Consider the following 13700-nt stretch of genomic DNA (forward strand, 5'->3'; position numbering starts at 1 on the left):
GCTCAGTGCCATGGGTTAGTGGTGGCCTTGGCAATGCTGGGGGAGCAGTTGAACTTGATGAACTTAAGGGATTTTTCCAACCTAGTTGGTTCTATGGCCTATGATTCTATGAACCTTGTATGCTTTTACAGATAGCTCTGTCTATGGGGGAGATCACCTCACAGATTTTAGCCCCTCAGGCAGCAGAAAGGAACTGAGAAACACCAGCACAGTTAGCATCCGCAAAATCAGTAGTTCATGTAGGTCAGGACCCTGATGGCAACAATAGGTCCTGATCAGCCTCACCCAGTGTTTTCTTCCCTCAACACGTGCACACTCATCCCATGCAATGGACATTTGCATTGTAGGGCTGCGTCTGGCTGCATCTGGCTCCTGGATGCACCTTGGACCTGAGCTGTAGCTAGTTTTATTTCTAGATGGGCAAATGTATGTACATTGTATTTTGTCTTCAGCTACATCACCCTTTGCTTCTGACTGATAAACCCTGAATCTAGCTCATCACCTGCCATGGCTGTGGCTGTTGATGGACCCCTTGTGAAGTCCAAAGAACTTGCTGTAAGGTGCCAAGTGACTTCTGCCAATCAGTTGTTGTTTGCCGGGGTGGCTGCTCTTTCCTTCAAACTCCAGGGGTCGCTTCTGTACTGACCAGGAGGAGGACTGGAAAGAAGTCTGCCAGCCCATAAACTCTTCAACCACCAACTTCAGGGTGTGGAGGAGTTGTGCCAAACTAAACTGCTTTAGAAGTGCTCATTGCCTTTAACAAAGAGGAAAGTTACCTTCTCCTTAGTGTCTATGAAGCTGTCCCCAGGGGCTTGTTAGGAAGAATGAGGTAGGTTTACTATGAGCTTTCTAAGAAGGTTTCAAGATCCTTAGAGGCTTCTTTAGGATGCCCAGAAGGCTGGCCCCCAGGGGAATTCCTTGTTTTGGGAGGGGAAGAAGTGTAATTTGTGATTGAAATTGGTTTAATGACTTTGCTGATGTTGGAGTTCAGGCCTGCTGAGAGGCTTCCAGTGGGTCATGCTCCAACTTTTGCCTTCTCCTACTGCTAGACAAGGCCTCTTATTTAGTCTCATTATGGATACCATATTCTAACTTTACATATGGCTGATCTAGTTTTCCTGATACCTTGCTCTGGTGCTTCTGGTGATGGTTATTTGACAGCAGAAGGGACAAGAGACAAAGCTGAAGGGTATTTCTTACAGCAGAACAGTTTGGACCGCAAAATTAAAAGGGAAAGACAAGATTTTGGTTTTAAGGATGCTCTGTCTCCTTTGGCTTGTCGTGGTTTAAACCCAGTCAGCTATAAATCACACAGTCGCTCTCTCACTCCCCCCTCTTTCCTTCCCCCCTGCTCCTGGAGGGATGGGAAGGAGAATCGAAAGAATGTAATACCCACAGGTTGAGTCCAACCCCGCAGTGAACTAGCCCTTCCGGGTAACTCTCAGTTACATCCTGGGCATGACGTGCTGTGGTATGGAATACCTCTTTGGCTAGGTTGGGTCAGGTGTCCTGTCTCTGCTTCCTCCTGGCTTCCCCTCCTCCCTGGCAGAGCATGAGGCTCAGGAAGTCCTTGCTCAGAGTAAAACATTTGAGCGGTGTTATCAGCCCTGTTCCCAGGCTGAAAGTCAAAAACACAGCGCTGCACCAGCTACTAAGAAGGAGAAAAACTGACTGCTACTGCTGAACCCAGGACAGGCTGTATGCCTTTAATGTCACAGGGACTTGTTCTTGCTTTCTTTTCAAGCACTGGTTTATTTAGACTTTGAAGTCCATTGGGGAAGGACTTTCCATGGGTTTCTCTAGGCTTGAATTATTCCATAACGTTATTCCACATTTTCCATATTCAATTATTCCGTAACTCTAGTCATCAAAATATGTCTACATAAGAAGGTTGATCAGCCTGTGGAGAGGCCTTCTCCCTCTGGAGTCAGTGGGGTGTTCAGACATGAAATTAGAACTCCAGTGGCATCCAACGGCACACAGATTTGGGGTGTCATGTCCTTGAGTAACAAATAAACGCACACCACAGAAAGGAGGATGCCCAGTGGTCCATGCCTGAGAAAGCTAGGGACTGGGGAGAAAACCCATCTGTGCTGTATCAATGTGAGTACAAAGCACATCTTTAAAAAGGTTTGTTTAATTGTCAGAGAAAGTTCGGAGGTCAGAAAATACTCTTCATCTTGCCTGGGTTACCTAAAACCTGAGGTTCTGCCTCTGAGCTACACAAGGAAAAGCCTTCTCTGATATTCATGTCTGATTGTGCCCTACTGAGATCAGAGTCCATGAGGACCCAGAGCTGGACTGAAACACAGCAGGAATTAGCAGGGGCAGAAATGAATTACCGAGGGAGCAAAGCAGAGTCTGGGTTACGAGGATATTGGGGCTGTTCAGCCTGGAGAAGAGAAGCTGCATGGAGACCTGAGAGCAGCTTCCAAAGTCTGAAAGGGGCTAGAAGGATGCAGGAGAGAGACTCTTTTTTCTTCTTTTCTTCCTTCTTGCCATGATAGTATCAGCATTTCCCACTTGTATTTGCCACTGAGGCAGGCTGAAGCCACAGTGTCTTGATACTGTCTCTGGCTTTAAGGCCAAATCCCAAATGTTGTTTAGAAAGTTATTTGTATGCAAGGTCTTTTTGTTTAGATGTTGTTGAATTTAGCACATTTATTATTTCATCTCAGTCTGGGACAATTGCAGGTAGAGAAATAATCACATTTGAGCATTGTTCCAACTCATAGAGCTCAATGCAGTACCACCAATCCCTGAAAAGCCTTTTAATAGAGAGGGATTTGGGTTTATTCATGGCCCTTCTCAGGGCACGCTTCATGTCCTTGTTCCTGAGGCTGTAGATGACGGAGTTCAGCACCGGGGTAACAATGGTGTAAAACACTGCAACCACTTTGCCCCTATCCTGTGGAGACCTTGACTTGGGATTCATGTATATACATGCAGATGGCTGTCCCATAGAATATGGTTACCACTATGAGGTGGCATCCACAGGTGGAAGAGGCCTTAGATTTCAGATGTGCAGACTGCATCTTGAGGATGGTGGGAAGGATGTAGGCGTAGGAGATGATGACCAGAAGAAAGCGGATGCAGGCAATGAGGATGCTGAAGATGAAGATGAGCAACTCCAGGAGGGCAGTGTCAGCACAGGCCAAGGCCAGCACTGCTGGCACTTCGCAGAAGTAATGGTTCAAGATGTGATGTCCACAGATGCAAAGCGAAACCGTTGACTACCATGGAGCTCAGCAGGCTGCTGGCCCAGGAAGCCGTGACCATGTGAATGCAAGCCTTCCTGTTCATGACAGTGTTGTAGAGCAAGGGGTGACATATTGCCATATGTCGATCACAGGACATGACCCCAAGGAGGAAACTCTCTGTCATGCCAAAAGCCAGAGAGAAATACATCTCAGCAGCACATCTGGAGAAGGAGATGATCCCCTTCTTGGTCAAGAGGTTCACCAACATCTGGAGGATGTTGCTGGAGACATAGCAGATGTCTAAGAAGGCAGGTTGGCAAGGAAAAAGTACATGGGTGACTGCAGCTGGGAATCAGCTCTGATCACTACAATAACCGTGATGTTACCAACAATTGTGAGCAGATAAAATAACAGAAACATGAGGAAAAAGAACAGTCTGTGTCCTTGGCTGGGAGGAGAGGCCTTGTAAGATGAACTCTGTCACTATGCTTTGGTTTTCCTTGGCCATTATTGTTCTAGTGGGTTAACTGTCAAGATAAGAAATAGTAACAAAGTCAACTCAAATCTTCTGCAAGATAAGTATAACAAGAGGTTTGAAGGGGAGAGAATGTGGAAAACAAGGTACAAGACACAACATACCATCCATTTTATATAACATGGTGACCAGAAAAACGAGAATGTGTGTAGAGAGCTTAACAACTGAATGGCTAAGTAACAAAGGGCATGATACCGTGCAGCTGGTGGAAATGTAGGCCTCCAGGGCACAGCAATCTCGTGGTTAATGTTTACCCTGATTTGCTTAAGAAACAGGATATGCATCTTGCTGAGATAGCGCAACGGTATCTTGCTGGAATAGCACAATGGTCTTGCTTGGGCAAGCTGGGACATGTCGTAACATGTTGAAACAAGAGGTGGTCGCAGTTACCTGGAGACCCCTGCGTCGACACAGGCTGACCAATGATTTTGCTGTATCTTATCAGACAATGTAACTAACCCTGCAAGCTATAAAAGTGGATGTGTCTTGCTAAATAAATGAGGCTTGCTGACCATGAGAGCATGAGGCTTGTCTCCCGCGACTCCAACAACTGGCGCCCGAACAGGGACCCTTCCCTTTGCCTGAAGGAGTTGCGTTGGGTGCAGGTCTCGATTTAAAGACGGCTTCTGCAGAACGGGAGTGCTACATCGGTGGGCTGCTCGTCTCGTGCTTTGGCCCAGAGTGCTGCATCGGCAGGCTCTGCTGCTACGCGCTGCCGACGCCTGGAGGGTGCAACGGATCCAGTAAACATGGACAGGCAAGCGGCGTATGATCTTTTTACTGCCTTCCTCCGTCGTCGGGGGGTAAAAGGCTTAGATTTTGATAAGGACCTCCCTGCCCTTCTTTCCCATGCTAGGTCTCTCGGTATTTTTAGTGATCCCCACTCTATTCACCAATTATCGGAATGGCGCCGCTACGGCGATAAATTATGGGACCTTATGATAGACGATGATAAAATTGCTAAAAAATTATCCAAATTATGGCGCTTGATACATAACGAACTCTTGATGGTACAGGCAGAGAAACGTGCGGCCGAAAGTGCCCGTTTGGCACAAAATCAAAATCGTCACTATGATCCTTCTGCCCCTAATCCGCCGACAGTTTCGACAGTCGAGATACCCCCCCCCCTCCTCCTCCCCTTCTTCCCTCTCCCTCTGCCCCTAATCCGCCGACCGTTTCGACAGTCGAGATACCCCCCCCCCTCCTCCTTCCCCTCTTCCCTCTCCCTCTCCCCCGTCTGCCTCTATTCTGGAAAACGGACCATTTGAGTCTCCTCAAAACTCCCTTCCTTTGTCTCCTAATGCCACGGAGCCGCTCCCTGGAGCCCTTTCGGACCTCGCGGAGGCTATGGCAAGTCAGAGACGGGAAGTTTGGGCTGCTCTGGCACGCCAAGGAGTCGAAAACGGAGATAGGGTCCTTGCCGACGCGGCACAAGACCATGTTGCTACTTCTATGGCCTTTCCTGTTATTTTTCACCCTCGACCAGGCGGCGGTCATAGGGTAGATATCACTCAAATGGATTGGAAAATATTGGCACAACTCCGAGCTACAGTCTCTCAATTTGGGGTTACTAGTGAACCGGCCAAGCAGATGCTTGATTACTTATTTAATTCAATGATTCTCCTGCCTGTAGACATCAAGGGTATTGCTCGTTTAATTTATACCCCTCATCAGAAACTTACATTTGATGCAAGATGGGGGGAGGAAGCGGCTGCTTCAGTAGCATTACCTCGTGGCCAAGGAGACCCCCTTTTTGGAATTACAATGAATGAATTACTAGGAAACGGTGATTATACTCGAACAGATGCCCAGGCTGGTATAGGAGTAGAAAAATTAAGAGAGGTCATGCGGGTGGCAAAAAGGGCAATGGACAAAATTCGGGAGCCGGGGGGGCCCCCTATGTATATGAATATTAAACAAGGTCGAGAGGAACCCCTTGGGTCATTCGTTGACAAATTGATGCAAGCCCTTTCTAAAGCTGGTGTTGCGGAGCACATGCAGGACGCACTCCTAAAGCAGTGTGTTATACAAAATGGTAATCAAGTCACACGCTCCCTTATCGCTACTGCTCCTGGCAACTGGGTAATCCAAGATCTCTTAGATAAAGCAAATACTCTCCCCTCAAGCAGTCAAATTTTTGTAGTGGAAGCCCTTAACAAAATTGGTGAAGGCCTTAACGCCCAATCTAAAGTTCAAAGCCAAGTTTTGGCAGCCCTTGCACCTCTTCAGGCGGCAGTTGCGCAGACTTGTCCAGCAGCCCCAGCCACCCGAATGAAGTGTTTTCGATGCGGAAAATTAGGCCACATTCGTTGCGACTGTCAGGCCCCTGGTGTTTGGACCCAAGTGGATCCCTGCTCGCTGGACTCGGGCTGCTCAATCGAATGGACAGCCCAGAACTCCGTCGTCGTCATCGTCTGCAGCTGACCCTCCGTCCGTTGCTGGAACCACTTGAAAGACGTTTTGGGATTCGCTTTTCCTATTCGACACAAGAAGAGGCAGAACTCCATTTGTTTTGGGAACTTACGAGAACATTTGATCGGATTTTGTCTCCTACTCGCCATTGTTTAGCGTGTTTACAAGATTATCATAGAGCTTGGATCAAAATTAAGTGTGGAAATTGTCACCAAAAGGTTTGGGTGTCCCAAAGCCAATTACAGGCACATGGTGCTTGTGTAAACTGTACCTGGAATCCCCATCATAATTATAATCCTTATAGAGCACTGTTGGCGGAAGCAGGTATAACTCCTTCCGTAAATCTCCCATTAACGTATCCATTAGTTGAGAACCGGGAAGATCTGGAACAATGATATTTGAAATATCGGGTTCAGGAGATTCTCTCCCAGATTCAAACCGCACTAGCCACAGTGCCTCTAGAGATTAAGTGCGGTAAAGATGTGGGTATTCCACTTTTGTGGCAAGTTAAACCTGAAGATTGGGATCGTACTTGTCGCCGTTTTCGGCCTCAATACAGGAGCTTGGGACACTCTAAACAAAATAGAGGAACGAAAAAACATGTGGGTCACTTGGGCTGAAAAAGTTAACCAAAGTAGTTTATGCCTTGCTCTTGCTAAAGCTTCTGACCCCTTTAGAACCTGTTTGATAGGCGTCCCAGCCAATTTTACCTTTCAGCTCAATATAAGAAAAAATGTCTCTGAAATCCAAGAATTTAATCTGCTAGGTTCTGCGCCTGCACAATATTGTTTTCACTTTGACTCTTGGAAGGACCCTTTTGGGCTTCCACATAACTCAGTAAATGTTTCCTCAAATAGGCCCTATAATGAGACCGCTTATTGCAAAAACATCACACATAAAACCATTGTAACGTCCAACACAGGCTATTTACCTGATGGATATTTCTTGATCTGTGGTGATAGGGCGTGGCAGGGAATCCCTAGAAGCCCGGAGGGAGGACCCTGCTATATAGGCCAGCTAACAATGTTTGCACCCGACATAATGACAGTTCTTAAAGCCAATAAGACTCATATACGCCGTAAAAGAGCTACCACACAGCTGGGCCCAGAGTGCTCCGATATTGTTACGCTCTGGGATCCTCCTGAAGTTATTTTAGCCAGTATTTTTGCTCCGGGTATAGCATCTGCTCAAGCTCTCACTCAAGAAAATTAGCTTGTTGGACAGGAAAACAAATAAACATTACAACAAACATATTGTCAAATCTAGCCATGGACTTAGAAGGAGTCCGGCATGCAGTTCTCCAAAATCGAGCCGCCATAGATTTTTTACTCCTCGCACAAGGTCATGGGTGTGATGAGTTTGAAGGTATGTGCTGCATGAATCTCTCGGACCATTCTAACTCCATTCACAAACAATTGGCACAGTTGAGAAACAATATGCGAAAGTTACAAGAAACAAGTGATCCCTTTACCAACTGGCTGGCGTCTTTCGGGCTATCTCCCTGGCTTGTTACCTTAATAGAAAAAATTGTTTTGGTGGTGGTTGTAATATTATTAGCAGTATTGCTTTTGCCGTGTATTATGCAGTGTTTACAAAAAATGATATCGAACGCTTTTAATCATAAAATGGCTATGCTTGCTGTTAAAGAAAACGGGGGAAGTGTAGAGAGCTTAACAACTGAATGGCTAAGTAACAAAGGGCATGATACCGTGCAGCTGGTGGAAATGTAGGCCTCCAGGGCACAGCAATCTCGTGGTTAATGTTTACCCGGATTTGCTTAAGAAACAGGATATGCATCTTGCTGAGATAGCGCAACGGTATCTTGCTGGAATAGCACAATGGTCTTGCTTGGGCAAGCTGGGACATGTCGGAACATGTTGAAACAAGAGGTGGTCGCAGTTGCCTGGAGACCCCTGCGTCGACACAGGCTGACCAATGATTTTGCTGTATCTTATCAGACAATGTAACTAACCCTGCAAGCTATAAAAGTGGATGTGTCTTGCTAAATAAACGAGGCTTGCTGACCATGAGAGCATGAGGCTTGTCTCCCGCGACTCCAACAAATGTGTTGAGAAAGTTTTATAGAATCATAGAATCATAGAATAGTTAGGTTTGGAAAGGACCTCAAGATCATCTAGTTCCAACCCCCCCCACCACGGGCAGGGACACCTCACACTAAACCATCCCACCCAAGGCTTCGTCCAACCTAGCCTTGAACACACTTGGGTGGTGCTGTCAGAGGTCAGAGCCTTTGCCAGTGAAGACCGACGCAAAGAAGTCATTCAGAACCTCAGCCTTCTCCAAATCCTGTGTAGCCAGTTCTCCTGAGAGCTTCCTCAGGGGGCCTATGTTGTCCCTAGTCTGGTTTTTATTTGCTACGTACCTGTAGAATCCCTTCCTGTTATCCTTAACATCCCTAGCCAAGTTTAATTCTAACTGGGCCTTAGCCCTCCTAACCTGGTCCCTAGCTTCCCGGACAACATCCCTGTACTCTTCCCAGGCCGCCTTTCCTTGCTTCCACTTTTTATAATCCTCTTTTTTCATTTGAATTTTCCTCAGCAGCTCCTTATCCATCCAGGGAGGTCTCCTGGCCCTCCTGCTGCACTTCCTTCTAGTTGGGATGCAGCACTCCTGAGCTTGTAGCAGGTGATCCTTGAATATCAACCAAGAGTCTTGGGCCCCCCTGCCCTCCAGGGCTGTATCCCATGGAACCTTACTAAGCAGGCTCCTGAAGAGGCCAAAGTCTGCTCTTTTGAAGTCCAGGGCAGTGAGCTTGCTACACACTCTTCTCACTGTCCTGGGGACAGTGCTCTTCCCCTTCTTTATGATCAGACCAGCTCCACCAGCTCCCAGTAGGCCTGGCCTAAAAACATCAGTCCTGTGTTCAAGACACCCAAACCCCTGACTAGGACACCACCCTTTTAACCTTTTATTAACCTGGCTACCCCTCCTAGCTTTTCTTAGGTCCTCCCCTGTGTCCTGGAGAGTTGACTAAAAGACTATCTGAGCTCCAGAGCCCCTAACCACCTCTGCCAGTGCTCTGTAGTCTTTCTTTATGGTCCCCAGTCCACTACTATCTATATCCCTAGCAGCCACATGTGTCACTAGGAGTGGGTAATAGTCCGTGGGACTTACTAGAGCAGGCAGCCTCTCTGTAACATCCCTGATCCGTGCTCCTGATAGGCAGCACACCTCCCTCGAGACGGGGTCAGGCCGACAGAGGAGTGCTTCTGTCCCTTTTAAAGCAGAGTCCCCTACTACTACAACCCGCTGCTTTTTCTTGGCAGTGCCACCAGAGATCTTTACCTGTGCATCAGCCGGCTGTTTCTGGTGCAAGTGCGTTTCCTCATTAGCCTCCTGCAAGACAGCAAAACGGTTCTGCGTGGGGACAACAGATTTAGGAGGAAGCCGTTTGCTTTTAATTGTCCTTTTCGTCCTTCTTTTGTTGTTGTTTTTTTTTTTTTTTTTTTCCATTAATTCCCAGCTTCCCGGGTTAACGGCCTCCTTCTTTCCTTCATAAGCTGAAGGGGAAGCTTGAAGCCCCTGCACGGTTTGGGGCTGGAGCAAGCAGCCCTGCCTCCTCTCAGCTACCCTGACATCTTGCAGCCTATTAAGAGCATCTCGCAGCTCAGCCACCTGCTGCAGGAGGACCCCCACCAGGGAGCACCGAGTGCATCCCTGCCCATTGTGCACCTTTCCCTCACCAGACCAGTGCAGGCACTCACTACACTCCAAGCTCTGCATTGCAGCCTTCTCTGTCATCCTCTCTGTCTGGGTGCCTACGCTGGCCACCGCCGGGGCAGCCAGAGCAGAGCTCCCAGAGCGGGCCCTGCCCATACGACGGATGCTCACCATCCCGCTCGCCTGCCCGCGCGAACTGCCTCGACCCGCTCCGTTGGCCGTGCTCCCTGGGGCAGGTTTTTAACCACTCAGGGCTGGTGCTGCTGCTCCTGGCTCTGCCCCCTGTGAGTCCCTGCTCGCGTCAGCGGAGCTGCCGGCTCCTGGGCAGGTCCTGTTTAGAAATCAAAATTCAATGTTAGGTCAAAAAATTATGTGTTAAAATCCCAGTTCTTAATGTCCTTTCTTAACATGGGAAGAAACATGGAACAGACTTCTAGAGTGAAACAATCCTTCAGAGAGTCTCATCATGACACGCATCTCCTCTTTTGGACAAATATCCGTACAGCTGTACCCTTTTCCTGCAATAAAGCCAAAATTCAGCATACAGACCATATCTAGCAAACTAAATATGTCCAGCCACTTTAATGTGGATTTAGGATCTTATGGCATTCTCATCACTAGAGCTTCCAATGCTCATATTCTGTCTTTACACTGTACTTTCTAAGATGTTTTAAGGCTTTACATGAAAGTTTCTCAGTAATACATGGTCACATTTGTTGGATCCTAAATCTTCGTGAAGTAAAAGGCGAGTAGCAGATGGCCTACATTAGTAATGCTGTGGAAGACACTCTTAAATGTCACTCGATATGCTGCACGGTATCTGGGACATCCGAAGGCAGCCGTCACATTTGATGCAGGGATGTTGCAGGGCTTGTGCTCCTCTGGAATCAAAATTGGACAAATGACAGGTCACACCAGGATGTCTCAAGTGGTACCCGACTGTTACAGCTGAACAAATTACTTGGATGCCTAGTTGATACAGTCAATGGACTCTAAAGGGTGATTCAGATCACCAGCTAGTTGGTGGTAACTTCATCTCAACTTCTCAGCTGTTTCTGAGAACCTGAGTAGCCTTCTGGAGTTAACCTTGGCACCTGATTTATTCCTCAGTCATGACAGAGATTTAGATGTATGGCTTACAAATCAATGCTTATATGTAGGTGTCTAAATCTGACACCTTAAGCTGAAACCGAATCCTATCCTGTGTTTTTAAGACTAAGTAGAGTCTCACAGCCTGAATGAGCAATAATGCTGTCAAGGGAATGTATTGCAAAAGGAAGCATCTTTCCAAAACTGAAACTGTTCTGGAAGGGAGGTTATGAAATAATCCTAAAAAGCTCAATTCAAGGAGGCAGTCTGCTTCAGCCCAAAGTTACTGTCTCAGGTAGGAGAGATAGCTTAGTTATCACCCCAGTCCATACAATCACATAACTTGTCTGCACTGCAGCCCAGGGAGCCCAGACTGCTCAGCACCTATCTCCTGGGCAGTCACAGCAGGCACGTCCCTTCTGTCCCGACAGGAAGGATTAAGGTACCAAAGCATTGGTGCCTCTTGTCAATTCAGGTACTGTTGATATCCAAGACATCTGTATGGGACCAGCATGTAGGATAAAAGCTGCAAAAGACTAGTATCAAGCAGCTTTTCACTGGCACCTGTGCAAATGTGGCAACGGCTCACATGGAAACACCTCAATTCCAGAGAGATGGGCCTGATCCCTAATGTCTAATGAGATTAATCCAATTCTTATTCAAGACACGATCTTGCTAGACTAGGCGGACTCTGTCAGTTCTGACGTCAACAGCAAGAACCTGAATAACGTGAAGTCCAGCATCCTGCCTAAAATGGATGTAGAACTTGAGAGAAGCCTTTCGTATAAGCAGATACAAACACAACCATTTTAAAGGCTGTGCCAGCATAAAAAGCTACACTGAACTTCTGATTCTGTTCAGGCATGTATAATATACGTAACTACACTGCTTAGGCAAAGAACAATGACATTTTGCCTTCAGTAGACCAGTCATGGTAATGTTTCTGATGAATATCATACTGCATGAAACAACATCCTTCAGGATCTGAAAACTGCAGGCCTCTGGGAGGGAGAAGGGAAATTCAGTATAAATTGTATAAATAGGTAGCGTAGGATTTTATATAGGGTTTAGTTTTAAAATACTTTGGAGTATCTAGGACAAAGAGGCATGTAGAGGCATCATCCAAGACATGAAAAGTTCTATGGACTTGAGATCTGTGCTTCTAGATCACTTACCTACTTCTGAAAATCCTCTCCTTCCATTATTTGCATTAGTAGATAGCACAAGCTCTGAACTTTACATCTTTTGATTCGAAGCAATTTGAAGGATGAGGGTTCTAACAGGTTTGTAGGCGGGAAAAAGACAAAAATAAGCTCAGGACTTTGCTCAAGCCAGGATGAAGAGGTGTGCTTGTCTCTGAGGAGAGGTCATCAGCGGTAACCCCCTCCTGGGGCTGGGTGCTTATCCACAAGTGTCCCTCAAAACCAAGATGTTCTTTTTTATCTCGTGCCCAGTAACACTAGAAAGAGGCAGCTCTGTCAGCCAGCTGCGATTTTCTTTGCCAGAGCTGGAAAAACCTTCACAAGGAAGGGTCTTAATACACTCATCCAGTGTCTGATACTCTTTCTCTGAACATCTACTTTTGGCTGCTGTCAGAAATCAATACCCATGGGCTGACCCATGTCTCACCGCAGAGCTACTCTCATATTCCTGGAAGTGGGGCTGCCCTGTTGCAATGGGAGGATGGGAGCACAGACAGCTCTATCGTTGAACAGCCAGCTCAAACAGGCACAAAATTGTTGGCAAGCTCTGTTTGGTGATCATTTTTATCCTGCTGCTTCAGGAGAACTGCCAGCCTTTCCCTGCAGTTGCTCATTCACATCTCTGTACATAAAGTCTTCTCTGACGTGCTCTTTTGCAGCAGGATGCCTGGAATTCTGTAAAGGTACCCCTCTGAATGAATAAAACAGAGAGTCTTTTTTATTCTCTTAAATCCTTAGGAACATACAGTATGAGGGATCATAGAATCATGCTGTATCAGAATGATTTGGGTTGGAATTGATCTTAAAGCTCATCTAGTTCCAACCAAGGTGAGCTGTTTAGACACAAAACAAACTGTAGAGCCAACACAAACACCAAGAACAGGAAGATTAAACATTAACATGTAACTGTCATTCACCTTGGACTGCACATGCGTACGCACACACGCACGGAATAGTGTTTATTACTTAGAGGCTCTTCACAGAATCATCATACAATAGCCCAGGTTGGAAGTGACCTAAAAAGATCATCTTTTTGTAGGAAAGGGAAACTAGATGAGATTATCTAGCACCCTGTCCAATTGCATCTTGAAATCCTCAGGCAATGGGGACTCTACCATGTCCCTGGAGAGGCTGTTCCAGTGAATGATTGTTCTTATTGTAAAAGATGTATTTCTTCTCTTGAGATGAAATCTCTCCCAGTCCACTTGTAGTTGTTGCCCCTTGTCTTCTCTGTATGGCTGCTTGTGAACAAAGAGCCTTTGCCCTCTTTTATCCATGCTTTAAGTACTCTGTGTCTTCATATATTAGAAACTGTAGCCTTGAAAACTTACTTTCAGGTAAAGTGAGTATTTCAGCTGATTCAAAGAATGAGGTTTCTTTTTAGTTTTAACATACTAGAAGACACTAATAGTACTTAATGGCCCTGATGATTCTCACCTGGACCACTTCACACACATGGTACTGCCCATGGCCCAGGAGCCCTGTTTAAGTTCGGTCTAGGGCTGCCAGTCTTTCTTTGACTACAGTGGAGATGTGTGTGGTTATAGTTGTGCTTCTGCTTCTTGGATGGATCCTAGACCC

At 46.5% G+C, this 13700-nt stretch overlaps 1 pseudogene; it reads right to left on the reverse strand.

The window, feature by feature from the left end:
• Nucleotides 1–2141: 2141 nt before the first annotated feature.
• On the reverse strand, nt 2142–12545 carry LOC136006930 (olfactory receptor 2G3-like; annotated as a pseudogene).
• Nucleotides 12546–13700: the final 1155 nt, after the last annotated feature.

The sequence above is a fragment of the Lathamus discolor genome, unplaced genomic scaffold (genome assembly GCF_037157495.1).
Source record: "Lathamus discolor isolate bLatDis1 unplaced genomic scaffold, bLatDis1.hap1 Scaffold_80, whole genome shotgun sequence".
NCBI lineage: Eukaryota > Metazoa > Chordata > Aves > Psittaciformes > Psittacidae > Lathamus > Lathamus discolor.